General features: G+C 39.7%; 1 protein-coding gene across 2 annotated transcripts in view; it reads right to left on the bottom strand.

Moving 5' to 3' along the window:
- LOC139690794 (uncharacterized) overlaps positions 1–22,513 on the bottom strand; it is a 100,154-nt gene that overhangs the window by 50,534 nt on the left and 27,107 nt on the right. For both annotated transcript variants that reach the window (XM_071588364.1, XM_071588363.1), the window contains one exon: positions 1,254–1,330. The gene's annotated coding sequence lies outside the window, so the exon portion shown is untranslated. The remainder of the gene's footprint in view (positions 1–1,253; positions 1,331–22,513) is intronic.

Here is a 22,513-nt window from a genome sequence, read left to right as displayed (position 1 = left end):
ATTCAAAATAGAATCAATTTAAACTGAAAAGCTCAAGAGGTAATGAAAAATCGCTAGAAGGTGGAAGAACCCCAATAAGAGAAGACAATTTAGCCTTTCAATGGATGCCAGATGGTTTGGAAAGTGAAAATAGCAAGGGATCAACTAAGGATGGACGGCAATAAAAAACTTTATGGAAAATAAATAAAAAGCTGGCATTTGCTAGAGAGAGAGTGGTAAAAGGTTTAGTGATGAAAGGTGCTATCTAACAGAGAAATACAAAGATGAAGAACCATGGGCGAACAACTTCACTACCTTTCATTTAAAAAGGTAGCCAAGACTAGGCTCATAGGGAATGAATATGAAGTCATTGAAAATTTAACGTATATCCCATTAGATAAATGTGTTCAATTGTCAAAAAGGTGGTAATGTATTGGCACACTTTCCAGATGTAATACTGTATGGACTGGCGCATACTTCTCAAAATTTATAATCAAATTATTTTAATAAACCACTACTTTTATTTTACTAACTACTAGCTTTTATTACGTTATAAATAACACGCTTATTTAATACCGTTAAATTATATTTCATCCGCCATGATTCATCGTCAATATAATATGCACAATTTCTACGGGGGATGGTTTTTTTTGTGGTGGTTTCACGAGTGTATATTTGAAGTGACAGATTCGAAGCTAAAATGTTCGTTCGTTATACTATTTGTTCGTTTTTCATCAAAGACATCCGACTGCAATCACCAAGTTCATCCCACGTGCGTATGAGTATAGTTTGCATTTATATTCAATTGCTAAATGCTGATTTTAGTTTTCTACCACTATTACAAACAACTGAAATATTAAATATTCTCTGAGCTGACGAGGAGTTATTCCACCTTAATCTCGTCAGAGAAGGGCATAGTTTTTTTTGCAGATGATAACCCTCTGTCCGCAAGACAGGTTAACATATTCGTTGGATTTATACAGAGACCAATGAAAAAAGCACGTAATCATATTGCATTAACTGTCTTAAAGAGTTATTGTTTTTACTATATAATAATTTCCTTGAACACCTCACGCATAAATATTCTTGCCCAATTTTAAGTTCATCAACCTCCGATGACGTCATAGAACAAAATGTAATATTTAGGCATCTTATTAAGGTTTCCACCTGGATGGAGGAATGCCACCTAAAAGTTACAATTCAATTTTGGACGTCATTGAGAAACTTGGGACACTAAAGTTTTCGGATATATATGTGATTTCAGATATTCTTACCTTCGTTCCTTTGCGATTTATAATATCATGCTACGTCCACAAGTACGCCGTTTTTCAGCTTCCAAAGGTGATTTTTCCTGCAAATAAATTAAAGAAAGAATGAAAACTCCACGTCACTAATGACAGAACCAAAAATGTCACATGCTTAAAATATACTAGAGCGATAATGACCTAACTATGCATTCAGGAATCGAAGTGGGAGAGCCTCATAAATTGCGCTATTGAAAATTGCCACATTGCGGTTTCCTCTAGGTGTGGGCAGATTAAGGGTTATTTTTCCCACGAGAGTTGAGGCAACCGTTCACTTCCTCGTGCCAAGATGGAAGTTTCTGCTGAGAATTCGTCGCATTTACCAAAACATGCACGTCATTGCAAAGGGTGAGCGTAACCTTCAGACGCTCTTCTTTAGTTTTTGAGGACCGACGTCAAGAAAAGAGCTTAAAATACCTACCAAAAGCAACGTTAGATTAAGGATTCCTAAATATATTTTATTGCGCAGGACATGGGCCTAACTCCCATTTACAACCTCACATCGCCGAACGGACCGTAAATCTAATGCCCTATCGGCTAAGAATCTTTGAAAGGGCATTCTGGCATTATGCGTCTTATCACCGTTTCCGAAGCGAATGGCAAGCCCTTTGTCCAGTTAATTAGCTCCGAGATCCATTTCGTTATCTTTCCGCGTTTGCTTTTGCTCTTATTAAGGGCTGTGGTGGGACTATTAAATCCAATATAGGCAGCAATTGATATAAACGATCTGGTAATTATTTTATTTTAGGCTCGGTTTCTTTTACCGAACATTTTCAAGACGGCGATAACAAAAGGGAAACTATACTATTTGGTGGAGCATATTTGTAAATGAGACGGCAATGAAATTATATTGATTCCTCGGATAGTTATCGAAAAACACTCGGACATTTCACGAAAGAATAGTACTAACAATTTTAAAATTACTAGAGAACTTGGAAATGGCAAGGGAAGAATACAGAATAACGGGGAGTGCGGAAAATCATACCATTATGACATGAATTAAATGTAATTATGGAGTTACATGCGATGTCCAAGGATGGTTATAGGGTTATATAATTTACTGATATGAAAGGAATATGTAGCAGTGCAGGAAGAGGTCTTCATGGTGAGAATTCTAATTGAGAGAACTAGAAAGGGAAAAATTTTCCTCTTTCTCGTGCTTCCTGGACGTAATTTACTGATGAAAGTTTCATGCAACCGAAAGGGGAGAGATTTTAAAGAATCGTAATGAATTTAGCTTGTATTTGCAGTCGTGTTCTCATTAACTATCATTTTATGGCCGAAAATAAATCCAAGTCATACGTTACAAAAGTTCGCAATTCGTGATGAGAGCTGCTTCAGAAGTTTCCATCAAACAGAAAATCGCGGAAAGGCTTAAAAGGCAGAGTTGAAGAAAAGCACTGCTAATCAAAACAGCAGATATAGATCATAAATAGCATAAATCTAGCCACCTCAAATTCTGCCGCCATATCCTTCCTTAAAAAAAGAATAGAGCACTGACCGATGCGGAACGCTTTGGTAACGTTCCTATCCCATTATGCGCGACCGCCATTCAAATTTGGCAAACGGCCCGTCTAAAAATAAATGGACCTCAACATTTCACGACTCCTCTCCGGTGGAAAATTCTATTTAATTATATCCCAGCCCATATTTCCATCAACTCCGCTTTCTCATCGTCCATCACGAGGCCGTCAATTTTGAGAAGCATATTGAAATGCGAGAGCAGCTCCGCGGGCGGTGTTTAATGTTAACGATGCGTAGACGAAACCTTGCTTCGGGCCATAAGCATTCGGTTACAATTAGAGCCTCTTTATTGCGTCACAAATCATACGGACGAATCTTAAATAATTACAGAATTACTAGGGATCGGGATGGCGTGGTGGCTAACGTACTGCTTACCACCCAGATGGACCGGGTTCAAATCCCGGCGGCGGTAGATATTTTTCAGTGGTATCCTGTTCCCTACTTGAGGTACTTTGTGAAGGGCACTGAGTGAGTACGCCGCCCGTTGGATGGGACGTTAAGCTGCGGACCCCTTGGCGCCTTTCGTTAAGAGTAGGCTAATGCCGACGCCGGGTTTCTCTCTACCCTTCAACCTTTCCTGTCCTTCCTTAATGGCGTAAATTATCTCAGCTGTCGGTCGCCTCCCCTAATACTACTTCTACTACAGAATTATTAACACTTGCATTAGTTATATTATAATTTGTTATATGCTTTTAGAAACTCCGATGAATAAAACATATGATACATTTTGGTAACCGGAAGAATCACTCAAAAACAATACATCGCCCCCTTTTCCAGAAGGATTCTAACGCAGAAATTACGGCTTACATCCGACCAACGTACAGATGTTCTGGTTGGTAAAGGAACTCACTCCATGGGATCGAGGGCAATCTTCGGTAAATGATTGCAAACCTTCTCAAAATTGAACAGGGTGTCCATGGCCGGATGTTACATCGACCGTGCGCAAACCCAAAGTTCAAACGTTACATTTAAATAAAATCCCATCCCACGAGCGTCTGCAAGGGCGTGTGGGCGGAGGTTTTAGGTCACCAGCCATGCATGCACAATCATCTCTGCACAGATATTAGTTCGATCATGCACTCGAACAGAGTCAGCCATCACGAAAGAAGCTATTCCATAATTCTTTAAGTGCTTCTTATCTAGGCACAACCAAAATCCCGCCAGTCAAAAGGAAGTGCGAGAGGCTACGTGGGCATCCAGGTGTTACCAATCACAAATAATATTACGGGCTTCTCACGATATAAAGCGTTTGCTTTCTCATATATAAATATACAGTTTTATGAGGCACCGTCGACTTAAGTTGCCTCAGGTTGGCACCTTCATTATTTCAGAGCTATTCTTTATCGGAGAACAATCAAGGCTATCACTTACTGTGTTCAGAAGAAATCTTTATCCATCACATAAAAAGGTTAAACAAAGAAAGTAGATGCGCTTATTCAGCGATTGTCAAAAATGTAACCAGAAACTAACTAAAAACGGCCCCTAAAGCCAGAAGAAATCATTTTCAGATCCTTAGGGAGCTAAAAGAGAATGTTTTGCTTACAGCTCCGGCATTCACATCTGTTATTAACCCTGTGTAGAAAGTAGTGTATAGGAGTGATTTTATGGCATGCATATACATTATTGGTGCTAAATTAGTTCTTTTATTAATTGTTTTGCCAAGCTACTAATTAAGTTCTTCGTAATTTTAGTTTTCATTGTGACACTCCTAACAATAGTGCGACCATGTTGAACCAATGCTTACACCATGCTATCAATAAATTTACAAGAAAATTGACAGAAAAAACAAGCGACCGAATACTTCTTTGTCCTTGTACATACTTCAATATCAGTACACGCAAATCTCCCTTTAAAAAATCGTGAGCCACTTCGTGTCAAGAGTTGATCTAACAACTCACAAACCGAAATCGACCTTCATTCAGCAGATTCTCATTAATCACTCTTCACTACATTATGACTAGTCAACTATTTGACCTAAATACAGCTTAAGTTTACGCTTGCAAAACACTGGAATGCAAGAAGGATAGCGGCGACCTCAATAACTCCGCTTACGGAGGTGCAGTCAAATAGATGGATACAGGTTACCGGATTGTAGTAGCGGCTAACATAATAATATACTTACCGTCTACTCAAAGGGGAGTCAAAATTTTCGCAAAGGGTGGCTTTTGTAGCTGAGCGCGAGAAGCGAAGTATTGGACTTCGACCACGCTGTTTCTCGACCTCTTCTGACGAATGACTCGGTTGAGTCATTTGTTAACCAAGACGCTAGCTACGGCGTGTATCTCCTCATCATTCCTTGACCTTTTAATCACCAGATGGTTTTTTTTATGCTGTTAGCCACGTAATTATCCTAGGATACCTACGACTACTATCTTCCCGTCGATGAAAGAACGCATGCTGTACTTGATATATGAATATGATAAAAATCATTCTCCGGCATTTCATCTTGGAAATAAACATCGCCGAGTAGCTTACATATGAAGGCATGCCAGCGCAGTCACATATGAGATTTAAGATTTCCCAAAATCAACAGGTCAACAGCAGGCCAGATGAGAGATTGAAATGGCTCCATTCGGGCGTGCTAACTAATTGGATAGTCTCTCGCCAGCTTCACGAGAACACTACTACTCTCGAGTTCTGATTCTGATAAATTCTGCTCCCTTTTATCTCCACTCAAATCATGCCTTAAGAGGAAAATAAATGTTTATTCGCTTAAAATTTTGCACACTTAAGTTTGAACTACAACAGTCAGAATATTTCACGGTTTCGCAAAACAGAACCCTTGAGCGAAATAAGAATCGTTGTCATTTCAAACCGTTACAATACGTATTCAATATCCAGTAACGCTTCGTGGTGACCTCATCATTAATACAAGAGCTTAAATGTGAAATCAAAATCTTAGCAAAAATAGCATGCTACGAATAATCACATCTTTCGAACGAACTTCGAGTAGACGGTGTAAACAAACAAGGATTTGGTCAAAAGACTAATATGGAAACTTGTTGACCTCCCGCGCTTGTTTGTGACTCCCAACCGACTGCATTTCCTTATAGAAATCCGACATCCAGGTATCTCTCCGTCTGGTGGCATTCGCAATAGTAGCGCGTTTGCAAGTGCATTGCCTTTGTGGCAATTGCGTAAGTTAAGGCCAAAATATTTTCCCCGTAACTAGCCTTCGCTTTGTTTACGACCGAGCCTCGGTGCTTGTTTCCTGGTATGGAATTCGAGTGCGAATAGCATGCAGAAGCAGGCAAGGTAGTTCAAAACTATTTAAGAAGCCAGGTTACGCATACCACACGCATATTGGCATTTGCGGCTTCCATTGCATATGAAATAAATATATAAGTTCCTTCGAACCTGCGGGGGTGAAGAACGGAAACCTCATAGCCAGTAAAAGTGAGCAAGAGGTTCCATTTTCGTTCAGAAGAAAATTAAAGTTTCTAAGTAATAATGGTGAGTGGAAGCACACGGGAGTTTCGTGAAAATAAGCCCCCGAATGAATGAAAAATACAGTAAACTTCACTAACGCGGCATTGCGCTAACGTTACAGTTTACGCGACACAAAGTGAAGTTACGCACACAAGAAAAAAAATGAGTAACTAACTACGTTAACATTTCGGTGTTCCCAACGAGCTTCAGAGAAAGAGGATTCCTCCTACTCCGATAAATGTGTCCGAGACCACTCAAATATCAACTGTGTAATTTTTTTCTCTTTCGTATTCCTTTACTGTGTGCGTATTTTTTCTGGGTAACGTGTGTATGTGTATGTGCGAGTGTATCCATTTTTATATTAGACTTCCACTTAGTATGAGAAAATTGGAGTCCAACAACGTACATTACTTTAAAAAATTTATTGGGACAAACCTCAAGCGAATACATTTACACTGGTTCAACGGAATATCAATTATACCATTGGAAATAGACAGAAAATATGTCATCAACTCAAATTTATTTGTCCCGACAAAGTTTCAGCCAGCCAAAGTGTGTGCGTGAGTTATTCAGAGTAAAGCCCGGAGGCCTTTAAGAATGAAGATGAAACTTCAAAAAACAATAATGAACCTAATTAGAGCCTTTGAAAAGGAAAACCACTACGTCACCCAACAAATCATCTCAGTAATCGTAGTTATGCTAACTCCATTGAGCAACTTCCTCCAAACTACTGCACAAAATTGATAACTTCTAAAAACTTTTTCAGAAATTAAACACCTTTTACCCGACGCGAATTTCTTCTTCAGCTCTTTCTAGCCCCTGCATGCGGCACAAAATTCTTATTATTTCACCTCTATTACCCAACTCCCTCCGACAGTCTCAGCATTTAACTATCAGTATTTCACCATCAACTTTCTCTATCTTCCTAGGATTCCTCTCTTCCCCCAACATGCTTGACTCGTTGGATCGCCTTCCTCCCCGCTCATTTTCATCTCCCAACCCACGCTTTAATCCTCCTCCCCCATACATCCAATTCACGCACATTTTTCCTCCACTCCACAACTCTAACTTTCTCAACCACATTACGATAGGATGTGGGTGTATATATATATATATATATATATATATATATATATATATATATATATATATATATATAATATATATAATATATATATATATTATATATATGTGTGTGTGTATACATATGTATATATATTATATATACTATATATATATATATATATATATATATATATATATATATATATATAGTTTTAGCTCACTAAATTTCCCTCTCGCCAATTCCGTCCTTGTTAAATCAAAATGCTGCTTCTAATAAATGCTACCATCTATATCCCGGTCCAAATATATCCTCTTGATGCCTCTTTGTGAATTCTCTTTACCAGTGTTCTTTTCAACGTTCTTATTCATCATGGCTATTTTCGTAAGTAGGAAGACCCACATAGGCACAGGGGTACTATTTTTACTTTTTTATGGTTAACTTCCCTTTCATTAATGGGTAAATAAGTCTTCAAAATTCTTGAGAAATTTCATTACTTAGCCGTATAAGCTATCCTCATCACATACCTTTGATTTTAAAATGCGCCTAGCAGTGACTACAATCCCTTGTTGACTTGCTAACGGCATCTACATACATCCTACCCCGTGAGCCAGCAGGGGTGTCAAATCACTATTCACTAAAGTAATTATTTATTTATTTGTCGTAAACCCCATCTCTCACTGTTGTGGTCTCGAAGTACCAAAAATAAAAAAAAACTACAGCTTTATCATCCGCAAATCAGACACGACTTCTGAGGTACGCCCATTCCTACCCAGAGACCATCCCGTAACTCTGCTTGTCATTCTTTGGCATCTTAGTTGCATATATGATACAAATAGCAAAAATATTACACAATCATTTCAAATTTTAATGACTTTACGCGTAGTTTACCCCTGAATACAGTTTTGCGGAGGCACTGAATTAAACAAGAGTTCAAAAATATCTATATATGGTATAGTCATTTAGGTTTGGTGCCTGGTTCGAATTACCAGTGCATAAGTCTAGAATTTCAGGGATTTACTTCATTATTATTGAATGAAGAATCGATTAGCATAAAGCATGAATTTAATTAAATTCAATTCATTAGTTATAACGCGGAATATGGCGGTACATAAAAACAAACAAGAACCTAGGTAAAATCCCGGTAAAACTCTGGTAAGTGAAGACCTTGCCATTCTACAATACATTGCAAATATTAAGTCGAACAAAATACTGGAAATAGTACCGAGACAAGCACTACACGACCAAGGCGAAACTATTTGGCAGTCGAGGAAGGGTAAAAGAATCCCGCCGCAGGCATTGCCGGCGAATCGAACAGCAATTTATCCCCTGAGACGCGCCGAGAGAGTCCCCGGGTCGATCGCGCGAAACCACTGTGAATCGAATAGAAATTGGGTCGCGGAGTAAATATGTGCGGCGGGAGGGAAGAGAGAGAGGGGAGGGGAGTTGGCCTCGGCCCGGGGGGGACCGGGTTTGACCGAAACAGATTGCCTCCACTTTCGAGAAGGGTTCCTCCGCCGGCGGGATGACGTGTTCGCATGCTGGCACGGAGCCCAGCTTTTTAAAGGGGTGGCTCCACCGTTTCCATGTGACGCAGCGCGGTAAGGGGAGTCGATGGGCGGCCACCGATTACGTCCCGGGAGGGCGGTGTTTAAGGGGGAAAAAATGGACCAAGATACGCGAAGCAGGTGTGAGTGAAAGTACCGCGGGTGAATTCCGGGCGACGAAAAGCGCCGCGTCCCGAAGAGGGACTCGGAGTGGTTCAATTTACGGTGGCCACCGCAGCCTGACCCCCATTCGCCCGGCGGTGAAACATTGTGAGATGCAAGCTGGGCATCTCTCGTTCCCGTCGACATAGGTATATCGCATCCCCGTGATAAAAATTTACCATACCTTGGACTGCTACTCTATTTAACTCCTATTTCATTGAAAATTGGCATACTGATCTACTTTCAATAGACGCGCGAATCGGGGCGATCCCAATACGTCCTTGATGTCCACTTTCACTTTTAGACCTCATGAATGATTTCATATGTCGCCATTTGATATTGTTCCTTATATAACGGTATACTATAACTTGAAAGACCCTCAAGAGGCAATGGAAATCTCCGCTGAATACAACTAGGGAAGTTAATCTAGAGTTACGAATAATGAGATGACTACAATTTTAGTACAATACTCGTTTGGCTTTATTTGCCATGGAATATGTTTATTCTTATTAATGATCGGTAATATATCACGAAAGTGTAATGCCATAACTTAGTGACAATTAGGTTTCCGAACTGTCATTGGACGGACACTTGCCCGGCTCTCCCAATATAAATGACATTTTTCCAACAGCAGTCGGAGACCACAGTTAAGAGGAATTTTGCTGTCAAAAAGGGTTCCAGTTATATCTTTATTCTGAAGGTATCGGTTACCTCTTGTTTGAAAAGAAAATCAGTGATCTCTCAATCCTGGTAAATCAGAGAACCCAATACAGTTTCCTTTGCCTAATATAGTGCCATGTACGCAATTGCATAATTGTTTTCAATACTGTACCGCGAAGTATACTGTATAGTTTGAAGATGTTTCAGTTTCATTAAAAGATGGTTACTTCACATTGGGATTGCATAACTTCTATGTCACAGTCAATCAGTTCTAACTATTGTGTATCAAAGTCAACTATTGTGTGCTTCGCATGCATAGCTGAGAATTGCCGCATGCCAACCAACCGGTCCTGGGTTGAGGACTGCTCATATTCAGGTGAACGATATAAGTAGTTAGTCCCACGAATCACACATTCATCGATAACTGAATTAGCACTTCGTACACAAACCAAATTAAAATTATTGAACGCGGTATCCAAAAATTGTGCACCTAATGGGGAAAATCTCTCCAAGGTTTACATAAATACCCCATGTATACATAAGTGCCACCGCAGGAGAGTGAAAGTGGGTATATTTCATTCCCATACATTTTCTAGGGTAAAATTATTTCATAGTATGGAAAAATGATCACCCCCTACATTTTACGTGCATCATGAACTGTTCGAGATGCTTATTTTTTGGCATCGAACATTCGACCAAGTTCGATAGCTAACCTAGAAAGTTACCTACCTAGAAAAGTTAAATACCACAAAAGGTCATAATAACTCCACTGGTTACCGTTTGCCTGTATCTCAAGATACTACCAAATGATCGAGAAAGTCCTCAATCCCTATAAATATGTACATAAATTACAAGTACGATCCCCGAGAATTTTTTGTTTTCGGGACAGATCGAAAATATTCGTAGACGACTGGCCATAAGCTGTTGACACTCGGCTCGATTGCCACAAATTAATAAAAATTGACTGCAGCCCTCGAGAATATTTTTACTTCGCAAGAGTAATCCATCGCCTACCTACCTCCAATATAAATGCCACTTAAACCTCTCTCGAGCAAAGCGAAAATGAGGCGGGATCGATGCTAGGAAGATAGCCATGTCTTGTTTACGGGCAGTTACACAGGGGTAGATAAGACGGGAGAGTCAACATGAGAAAATACGAGTTAACTACGGGAAGTGCGAAAAAGTAGAATTTTTGGCTGGCACTTGGTCCAATTGTATATTTCCTGACACAGAGGAGATCTTTTAGTGAAGAAAGCAGGGAGGGTGGGCGATCAAGGGGATAATTCCTTCCGCATGAGTTGGCAATATTGATCCTTGAGATTTTACACGATTATTATCATTTTTATTTACCATCTAGTTACCTATCGGGAGGATTATTGCAGCAGAAAAGAAAACAATACGACAGCCGCTCAAGTGGTGTAGATGTCTTTCCAATTGTAACGTCCCCCTCCCAATAGTACTCACATGTCACCATTGTACCGATACTCAAGTCGTCTTCTGTATATTGTGTGGAGATTGAAGTACGTGGGTACGGGGAATTCACTTGGAACAGTTCCTACCATTTTCTCTTGATATCTGTATATAATTATATACATTTTAAACAATGTTGATAAGGCTAACCGAAAAACGTACCTGACCTTTCGTAAGCTGAGGGTGCCCACAGAGGCTTCCCCAGGAATCGAAACCAGGTCCTACGGTTAGTAGTCGAACGCTCTACCCCTGGACTACTAATAATGATATAACATACTATTATAAGAGGATGAAGTGCAGGTCCAATGATTACTTAGGGGATGATCAGTTTGGTTTATTTTTTTATAAGAGGTTATTGTCACCGATAGCTAAGGTCATTTGCGCCATTAGGGATGGATGGGAAAGGAAGGGTGGAGAGAAACCCGGCGCCAGCATTAGCCTACTCAACGAAAGGCGCCAAAGGAGTGCGAACAGCAGCTCCACCCAAGCTATGTGATTATTCGGGTACCAGGTCTTCCTGGGAAACCATAACCGGTACAGGGAAAGGAACTGGCACCCCTACCCTGATGTGTGAATTTCACACGCCGTCGGGCTTAGTACTGGGTGAACTTTACCATCACCTACCAAACCGACCTTCGGGTTGATTACTGTGTTTATGGTTTATATTATATATATATATATATATATATATATATATTTAATGTTCAAAAACCATAAACACACAACCGTCGAAGGTGGGTGTGACAGGTGATGGTAGAGTTCACCCAGTACTAAGCCCGACGGCGTGTGAAATTCACACATCAGGGTATGGGGGCCAGTTCCTTTCCCTTTATCGGTTATAGTTTCCTAGGAAGATCTGATACTCGAAGAATTACATAGCTTGGGTGCCCGGAGAGGCTTACCCGGAAATAGAACGCGGGCCCTCGGGTCAGCTGTCCAATATATTATTTATATCATATATATTTATAGATTACTTATATTATACATAGAATTATATAAGGGACTATATGGTGACACATAAATTACGTCAATAGCAGTTGGCGAGTTATAATCTCGCTATTTAGATAAAATTTTGGATGGTGTTATGAATAGAGATTAAAAATACTCTTTGACAACGGTAATTAAACAAAATACTGGGGGAAATAAATTCAAATACAACATTTCATAAAAAAAAGACGGAATTGAATAAAGGAACTGGGAAGTGGGTACTTGGACGTCGCAGCTACCTGCAATGTAACATAGGGGCTATACGGAAAGAGAACATTCGAGACCGCCTTAAAGAGATTTACTTCATTAGGGGAGTCTGGAAAATTCAATGAAAGAGTAAGGGAGAGGCATTTTTTTCGTATCAGTAAAGACAGATTTAGAAGTTGCGGAAGTTATTTGGGAACCGTCCCAAGCATTTCATTAAGAAATAAGGTCATGCTCGACGAAGACCTATTGTTAGGAGAAGAAGAGAATTGCGATTGAGCTGCTGGAAAATTAGGATGGGAGTCCCTCCAGACTCGAAGATTCAGACTATAGTATGATATGAAGAAAGTAAAGGGGCTCACACAGCTTAACTTTCCCCGAGAAAATAATTAGAATCCCACACTATTCGGAAAAATATAACAGACTTATCAAATAAGGTGAAATCAAGCACATGTAGCTTGAAATGCTCGGCTGTCCTTCGTAAATTTCGACAAATCAAGAAAGAATAAGGGTTAATCAATTGGAATAGGAAAAACCCTGTAGTCACGAACCGTTCCATTGACGAAAACTTCAGATCTACTCACGATGATGAAATTGAATGATTCTTAAAACCCCTGCCACACTCCCTCCTTACGACTTGCATGATGTGCACAATTGGTTTGGATATGTTGCATGGTTTATCGTTGACAACTAAAAACAGGAGTTTTATTTCATATTTTATTATTAAATATTCATAAACAATATTCCATGTACTCCCACCACCAAGGAGAATTTTCACCGGTTCCCGCCCCCCTTTGTGGGGTATTCCGTATGATTTCGCCCCTCTCTTACTTCTTTTTCATGCGCAGCTTTATTGCAACTCATTTATTCTATTTACTTAACCCATACCTATACTCTTTTTCTTAAGTTTATAATTTAACTTACCTACATTACATATATTCCTTACATACATTATCCCTCTGTAGAATAATAAGAAACGGAGAACCCTGATCTTTAATCGAGTGTCCTGTACCTTAATAATAGCCTTAGTCACGCTATCTCCATTTGTGCTTAGATAAACTCTCATATTTCTCTCGTCCCTCTATAACCCGGTTTAAGCTGGCTATCTTATCGCACTATTCTTCAAACACCAATCGGACATTCATTGCGCCTTTTCTAACTCCTTAACTACTTCCCTAACGGGTCCAAAACACTTTCCACATGCTTCAAGTGCGGCCTCACTTGGGGAAAGTTACACAACTCTTTATTTTCTGACTAAATTATTCCACAACTCATTCCAATGAATCCCGATTTCACTTCATGACGGGTCCATATACCTTTTTAACGTGCTCGTTCCATGGTGATACCTCATGGAAGAAATGGCGAGTTTAACTAGATTGTTAAATGTTGGTTTTTACGTAAATTTATTCAAGTGCTTGGGTTTGATTGTGTAATGACTGCGTCTCACGCAAGGGAATAACGACTACTTGAATCTCTCGATGACGGTGTCTACCTCTCTTATTTTACACCGATGGTAGAATCTATATATACCATTATTAATTGGGGCTACGAGTATAGTAATCCTTCGGTGAGAAAAGAAATCTCAGGTGTCTTGTATTTTTATACAAGCCTTGCGCGCTCTCTTCGTGAATCAAGGGGCTTCCCAACCTAACCTCTCAAACATACCCTCTCTTCTATGAGCATCTATCGGATTTTCTCTGAACCATTTCTAATTCCTTACCAACCCTCGGTAAGTAACCCAATCTTCCATAGATTCCATATAATTCCAACGTACACCGAATTGGGACTAACTAACGCGGAGTAGCACCTCTGCCGTATCTTTTCATTAAAATTCCCTACAATCCGTCAAACGCTAAGCTCCATTAAGGCTGACACTCATATTCATTTAAAGAGTCCATGAAAGGTTTTTTCAAGTGCAAAGTATTTTACTGGTTCTGTATTTCTCCATTCAATTCCATCTGCGCATGCATTTTATGACTTGTCGTGTTCGTCTTTCCTTTTATTCCAAAATTTCAGTGGGGAGAATTTTTTAAATACTAAATTCTAGCCAGCATTCTTTACTCCACCTGATATAAATCAGTGAAGTAGCCTGCATTTTGCTGGCGTTCTCATTTCTCTGAACGTTACTGTGACATAAAAAAGGGGAACGGCATGGTGCGGTGGCTGACGTACTGGCTTCCCGCCCAGAGGGTCTGCGTTCAAATCCCGGCGGTGTTGAATATTTTTCAGTGGTATCCCGTTCCCTACTTGAGGTGCTTTGTGAAGGGCACTTCGAGTGAGTACGCCGTCCGTCGGATGGGACGTCAAGCTGCGGACCCCTTGGCGCCTTTCGTAAAGAGTAGGCTAATGCCGACGCCGGGTTTCTCTCTACCCTTCATCCTTTCCTGCTCATACTCAATTGCGAAAATGGCCTCAGCTGTCGGTCGCCTCTCCTAAAACTACTACTGACACAAAATAATCTAGTTTGCTGCTAACGTTGAAACTTAGATCGCTGTACAACGAAGATTACGGGCCCTATGACACTTCTCTGCAAAACTCCTGATCTTACATCCGCCTCTATTGAACTCAGCCGAACGACGACCACTGATTTCTGCTACGGCTAGATTAGAAGTCCCTAATCCAGTTGATCACTTTTTTATCAATACTCCCTTGATTTATGTATTAATATCTTGCGAATATCCTAGTCATGTAATATAAAAATCAGCACCCACTTCTAAATGCGGTCTAATTATTAATTTAGTGTACTCGTATCTGGGACAGTTAATCCCCTAAGTGATTTAATCATTAGTCACGTTGGCTATGATGCGAATAGATTTGTTTTGAATAACGTGAAGCCATGCCACCTCTCGTTCATGGTAATACAAGAGTGCAAATTGCAAAAACAATTATCATTTTTGGGAGTAAATTTTAAGACACCATTGTAAAAAGGTGTTGCATCGACGAATTTCTGACCAAATACTGACATAATTATAGCTGACCAATTATTGACAACATTCTTCCCAGATGCAAAAGACTAACCTTTACGAATTTTGCTTCTTTATAGTTTAAAAATAATGTTCTCCCTTTCGAATATCTTCTGTAGTCCTAAAGCCGCTGTGATGCCGAATAGCCAACGGAAAATTCTCTAAAACTAAGTGATAACTTGCGTAATGAATTGCATCGTTCGTCGGCTTTATATCGAACCCAATTACCGAACATCAGTTAATTATTTATTTTATTTAAATGTCTCCAGCGATTAAACTCTAAGGTTATGGAAAATGCATGGACCATTAGAAGGAAACCCAACCTTAAAGTTAAATAAATATGGTGCAGCAATTAGGAACACGCTCTAAGCTGTTAACGAGTTTTAAAACCATAAAAAATTAAATACTTGAATTAAAAAGTAAATCTCCCATTAATCAATTTTGATTGTCCCATACGTCAATGTATTCTTACGATTTAATACGCTGTTAGCATTAACCCTTCGGTCCTAAAATGTCGCAACTCTCACGCTTGCTCCCAAATCCCGCCAGAACCATGGCCCCTAAGTAAATAATCAGTCGATAGAATCCACTTCACCCTGAACACATGAGCGCGGTAGTCGCGATTCGAATCAGGATTCCCGTTACGCAACGTCCTGCTGCGAGTGATTCATTCGCTCACGCACGAGGGTGTCAGGGAGAGGTGGGGGGGGTGGAAGGGAACCCGGCGTGAAAGCCGCCTCTCCCCTATTTAAACCCCTCACCCCTCTACAGCTCCGCCCTTTTCGAACGCTCATAAGGGTCCGTGGGTAGTTAGGTCACTGCCGCTGGCCTCCTGCACGAGTGGACGGCTTTCGATACCTCACGAAAGCTCACCACCTCTCGACCCCGGTGCTTGTGTCGTTGACCTCCGCGCGTGTCACGGACAACGGAAATTGACGGAAGACCTCGATCGATCATCGTCAAAACGCGGCTCCGGAGCGTGTTCCACTATATTGAGGGGACGGGTGGTGGGCCATTGAGGGATGTTTACTCCTTTCTGAATTCAAAATCCAAATCATCACGTTAATTATATTCAGCCTCCCAGCTTGGGAGAGTATAGGACGACCTGTTTGTTGCGGATTTCAACGAAATAAACCAAAGTGCAAATGCCTGTTTGTAAAGTGCCCGACGGACGGCAATCAGTATCCACGTGTAATGACCACAATGTCACCCTTGAATGCCACTGGTGTCGAACTCCTGTCCTTGGCGTAGTCAAGAGGCATGAATGCAGTTTCAAATCTTCATCTCTCTCCGCATTGCTGCATTTTTAGCCCTGTCTATTTTGGGGAGAAAATTACACCAGCACAGGTTATGCCATTTATTAAATGTACATTACGTAGCAGGAAAAATATCTGATTTATCGCAAATTTCTAGTCCCAGAGTCACTCGTTACTACTCATCTGCTTGGACGTAAAATTTAAGCCGTATAACATCCGGGAGATAATTTTCGGGGGATAGCGGGGTGAAGGACGAGAATTTAGTTTTTTTTTAACTCAAGAATATAGCTCACGAGATTTTGGGTTACTCGTCAATAGCAACCGTGCGTCAATTACTAACTTGAGAGAGTCGTCACCTATGCAATCACATCCACGCTGACGTCAGTCAAACCTCCAAAAAAAAAAATGGAGACATTAGAATGAGGAGTAAATTAGTTACCGACTCCACCGACAACAAAGGAGACACGCACGACTAGCGTACCCCTTGACAATACAGACGAGTTCCGCAAACACAACCATCATCGTGTGTACAATAGCGAAGATCCTCGTAAAAAGCGGATCTCTGAACGCAAGGAAGAAGGGCGTTAGGTGTCGAGATTCTCTCGCGCTCCTGCGTCATTCCACACAAATAACGCACACACCAATGCAAACAAAAAACCGCAGTCGAGCTTAGCGGAGTTGAACTGGCAAAAAAAATTATCGCAGAGAAGATGTCCGGCGCACCTGGAATCGACAACTGTTCACATAAAACTTTAGTCAGAAATGTGTTTAATTTTAAGCTTTGCACATATGAGAAGGTAAAGATGTACAGGGAAACGTAAAGTAATTTCTTTTGAAGGGAGATGCACACTAATTGTAAATGACAGCAATGAACTGCGCTAATCTGGCTTCAAATAACAAATCATAAGCTCAATTTCCCACCCAAACATTCAAACAGCTTTGAATCACATAATATACATATATAGTAAATATTCATGAGGAAGTTCGCAAACGCATTTAAAATGGCTCCTTGCAATGTCCATCATTAAATCTTCATTGAAACTACCACCGTAAAACCAAAAATAGTGTATTAAGCACTAAATAAGATCTATTTCAATTATCTCTGATCCATTAATACTATTACAATAAAATTTCAATGAGGAGTGGTTGGGCTTCTTGGATACAACATAGATTGAAGCCCGGCTAACGGGCTTCACATGACGGTTTATCAGACAGCTGTACAGGACAAACACATAATTTTAACCCAACAACGGACGGAAAAGATGCTGAATGGTATGGCCACGCTCTGAAAGGAACGCGAGTGAGTTGTTTTCTCCCTGAAAAAGGGGTAAGACCGCGACGAAGAGAACGCATTGGCGGGCGCATTCCCTTCCATAGGAGATAAAAATTTAATCTCTAGTTAGCAACCGCAATGCTGAGGAGAACCCTTCCGAACCCTAATAGCCAACAAATAAAGCCACCGAAGATCATCACAACTCTCTGGGCGATCTGTTGGGAAAGATTCCTCGGGATATTCGAGGCCGCATGATCGAATTACAAACATCGATGAGAACACGATAAGTAACTCGTCAAGATATGATTCAGATGCTGTCCGGAGTTCAGCAGCATATCGGAAGCTAATAATAACATGCATGGCCATTCGTATCACCATTAATTTTATTATCTCCTCAGTTGTGGTAGAACCACGACTATGGAATCAAACACAAACAACAACAACAACAAACAGGCTAAATAGTTCCACAACAACATGATGGCTCATCTACTAAGAATGCCGAAAATCATGGAAATGAAATGAACAGTTGTATTTGGCACACTGGCCTCGAAGCGAACCAGTGAGACAAATAGTGAACCACAACAAGCGAATTAACTGGGAAATATTTTGTGTCAAATGTAGCAATGTATTCTATATGTCTATTGAGTGATTTTTTTTCTTGAATTGTTCATCATTAGTTTAACTCCTAACATATATAAGCACCTGTAGATGTTAAAATTTTAGAATAACTTTCCTTATGTCTGATTATTTTTGTCTTTTTGTCTGTTTTGTTATGTCTGTTGTTTCCTTATGTCTCATTATTGTTTGTAAAAATGGGAACTAAGATTCAAAGGAATCCCCAACTAACTATGAAGTAAAATAAAAGTGGACCCAGGAAACCATTGGTCAAATGGGTCCAAAAATTAAAATTTAATTATTACTTCGAACAGATCTAGATAGGACTCTGCATCTTCATATTCTGTCTCTCGTTATGCTTTCGTAAAAATCCTTGCGTGCTTGCTATGAAAATTAGAATTCCAAGCTTTGCATGACACTTCAATGAAATGCACAGGACATATGCATTGCATTGAGGTGTCAAAGAATCCTTGCTTAACATCATCACATCACTCGTTTACAATGAAAAATAATGTATTGAAAAGTATCTAAATTTTGCATTCTTGGCAGAGAAGAAATGAACCAATATTATTACCAACGGTGAGCCCGAAGGTCAACTAGCCCTTTATTTAACAAGCCATTAGAGTAAGTTTACTGGGAGATTAATTGGTCGCTGATTAGCACTAGCAGGACGTCCTGAGACGAAGAACACGATTCATTCACTACAAACATTTTCCAATAAAAAATATATGTGACATATCATATTTAAGCAATATTTACTTATTATCCAAATAATAATTAATATAACTAAACACGAAGAACAAATAAGAAAATAAATTACAAATCTTCAAGGTATAGATAGCATGAAATATTTGTTTACAATCCCCAGGATAATTGACTTTAATTTAATTATGCTCTCGTAGGCTTTGGAAGTTTTCATTAGTCTTCCCTCGGTGTAGCGACTGCTAATCTCCAAGGTGGCTAATCCATTACATCGCTTGGGCTAATCCATTACATGGACGTCAGACGAACAGCCTAGAGGACATGCGTCTCGGACGCCAGGACTTAATTAACTATATAGTACGTACAGAAGAGAATCAAGAAGCGAAGGTTGAAAAATCCCTGAAGAAACTAAGTCTTAGCATCATAAATGCTCGGATGTTTGACAATTAATTGTATGATGTAATTTGTAACTGTCCGAGAGTAATTCTTTTAAATGTTTCAATCATTAAACCAAGTTGACTATTTTAAACAACAATAATTTCCGTTTTCTAACCAAAATAAAAATCACAATAAAAGAAAATAACATGCAAAAAGATGAAAACTGCACGAACGCAGAAATATTGCATCCGAATTTCTGCTGACGGCATTTGCAGAGTCCAAATACATCAAGATTTCCCATCGTTGGCCTGTCGTTCTAAAGATGACGTTTCATAACCCGTAGCGGGAGAAACCTTAAGATACTGCAGCCAGGCGGCACAGTTCCAGATCCATTAAGATTTCTTTGTTATCGGAAGAAGCTTACGCGCTTATACAAATCCTCCGAGCCAAAAGTGCAAATGGCGTATGAGTGTTAACGAACACGCATATTAGCTTCCTTCGTCTCTCGACACGCGCATGTATTGACGCGAATTCCACAATTTCATCTAATACTAATATTATTCGTATTCTAAATGTGGTCGAAATAATTCAAAATAATACCTTTCCTTTAGCTTTTACTTAAATCTATCTTTTAATGTTTACTGAAATTTTATGAGAAGTGTTTTTTTTATATTAAGCCGTATATCACAGCAAACATTCTGCAAAAGTATGATCAAAAAACACAAACCTCGAACAGAAAAAGGACTTATGTAGGGGAAACTAACGGGGAGTAGGATATATACTCCTATTTGTGTGTGCGTGGGTGTGTGTGTGTGTGTGTATATGTATATGTATATATATATATATATATATATATATATATATATATATATATATATATATGTACAGACACACACTACATATACGGAGCATATATATGTGTATATATGTGTGGGGGTATATATACATACATACATATTTTATATATATATATATATATATATATATATATATATATACATACATACATACATACATACATACATACACACACACCTACTCTAGGGAAACCTCGCAAATATTTACGCAATGTTTGAATTGGGAAGATATCGTATATTTGCGCGTTATCACTATCGCTAGCCGTAACGCGATTTTCCTTCGAGGCACCATTTGTGACCACGGATCTTGCGAGTGATATCAAAAAGATTCACAAAAGCAAGAGCAGAGTAACGCGGTAGTACCACGCCGAGTTACCTGCGGGATATATGAAAACTGGTAAAACAGTTTTTGCTATCCACATCTTACAACGATAACGCATGAGCGTAGTGATTAACCTACTACCACCTCTCTAGGTATAATATATTCACCACATTCCAAGATTGCAGTGCACAAGAAAGGAAGGGTTTGTGGGCGTGATTATATTCTATATCTTTCCTAAATACCTTATGGCGGAACTTCTGTACAACATTGAGAATTGAATAAAGCATCGAAAGTGTACATAATCTGACAGTTCGCAGAATTTCAGTATCTTCTGAAATCTATGGGATCGGATAAAATAGCGCCAGGGTAACTTGAATCTCTAATTATGAGCGCCAAAAAGGGCACATTTCAAAAAGTATTATTAGTTTGAACTTAATTTCAATATACATCGGTACAAATTTTAACCATTGATTATATACGAACATAACGATTATTACTTTTTGAGATCCGATACCTACAACGTTTCTAACAAAATCCGACCCATCTTATGCTTTCAGTAAAGTACTATCACAAAATGTCCAGGTTACGAGTAATCTCGAAAGTCTCGTTCCGATGCTTTCCTCAGCATTCGCAATTTTCTGTGATTGGTACCACACACGACAGTTTTCAAAAATTATATGAGGTATAGGAAGGTGTCTTTTACGTGAACGGAACCTTAGGAAGTCACGTGACCCGTTTAAAATATACCTGGAAAAAACGTAATCTGAGCTGCAATCCTCTCCCTCGGCCGATTCCAAAATCCCCCACCAGTCACACAACAGATTTTTTTCAGGCCATGAGTAGATTACGCATTCGGCACAAATAGTGTGCTACTAGCGACAAATTGTCGGACAAGAGTATCCGTTTCGGTCCCTCTTGATGTTACTCCCCGCTATGTTATAAATACGACTACTCAAATGGCCATATATTACACACATTGGGGTTTTAAAACTTGTTAACGGTAACAGCATGGAATTTAACGGCGTGAGCAAAAAATATTCCTCATCAGCTTTCAAAAATCATGATATTTCAATCAAAGTTTCTAATCCGGAGCAATTTATAACTTTCATTTCCCTTCACACACTTGCAGTGGAACTCGGTTCATGAAAGCGTGAGAAGAAACCATTTATAACAGCAAACAATGAAAGACGGAGATTCCTGCAAGATATTAAAAATGTAGTTGTAGAGTGATCCCTATTCCATCTTTACAATCTCGCTTTTTCGGTGGTTACATATGTGAGAAGAAACTCTCAGACACGTATCAAAACCTGGCACAAAGACACCAATCCACCGAACTAATTTGCAACACTCTCGCGCCAACTCTGGAGGTAATAAATAAAATCGATTGCTTTTTATCAACTAGTTCAAAAGGCCGGGAAAGCCCACGGCAATTGCTCACAATATTCATTGGTCTATTGATTGCAAAAAAATTAGCTGGTGAGTAATGGCAGCAAAACGAGTTTGGGCTCCGTGACCAACCAAGCGGAATCGACCGAAGGTGATCTTGTTTCGAGTTGCACAATTTATTACGGAGGCGGTAGTCGACGGAAAGCACCGTACCTTTACCGGCTCGCGACACATACTATGTAAGTATGGGCAGTGTTGGAGAGGAAAAGAGCGATCCAAAATTTCGCGTGCTTGTTCGATCTGGTGCTAACTATCATGGAATCACAAGAGGCCCGAGCTAAGCGAATCCTAAGAGGTCACCGACCTTTCGTATACTCATACTCAAACTGTTTTTTTTTCATTTTGGGAAAGACCCCCGGAGACATGGACCTA

Source organism: Hetaerina americana, unplaced genomic scaffold, assembly GCF_022747635.1.
Source record: "Hetaerina americana unplaced genomic scaffold, ioHetAmer1.1.p SCAF_3, whole genome shotgun sequence".
In the NCBI taxonomy this organism is placed as follows: domain Eukaryota; kingdom Metazoa; phylum Arthropoda; class Insecta; order Odonata; family Calopterygidae; genus Hetaerina; species Hetaerina americana.
The sequence above is the reverse complement of the archived record's forward strand: the minus strand, read 5'-3'. Positions and strand labels throughout refer to the sequence as shown.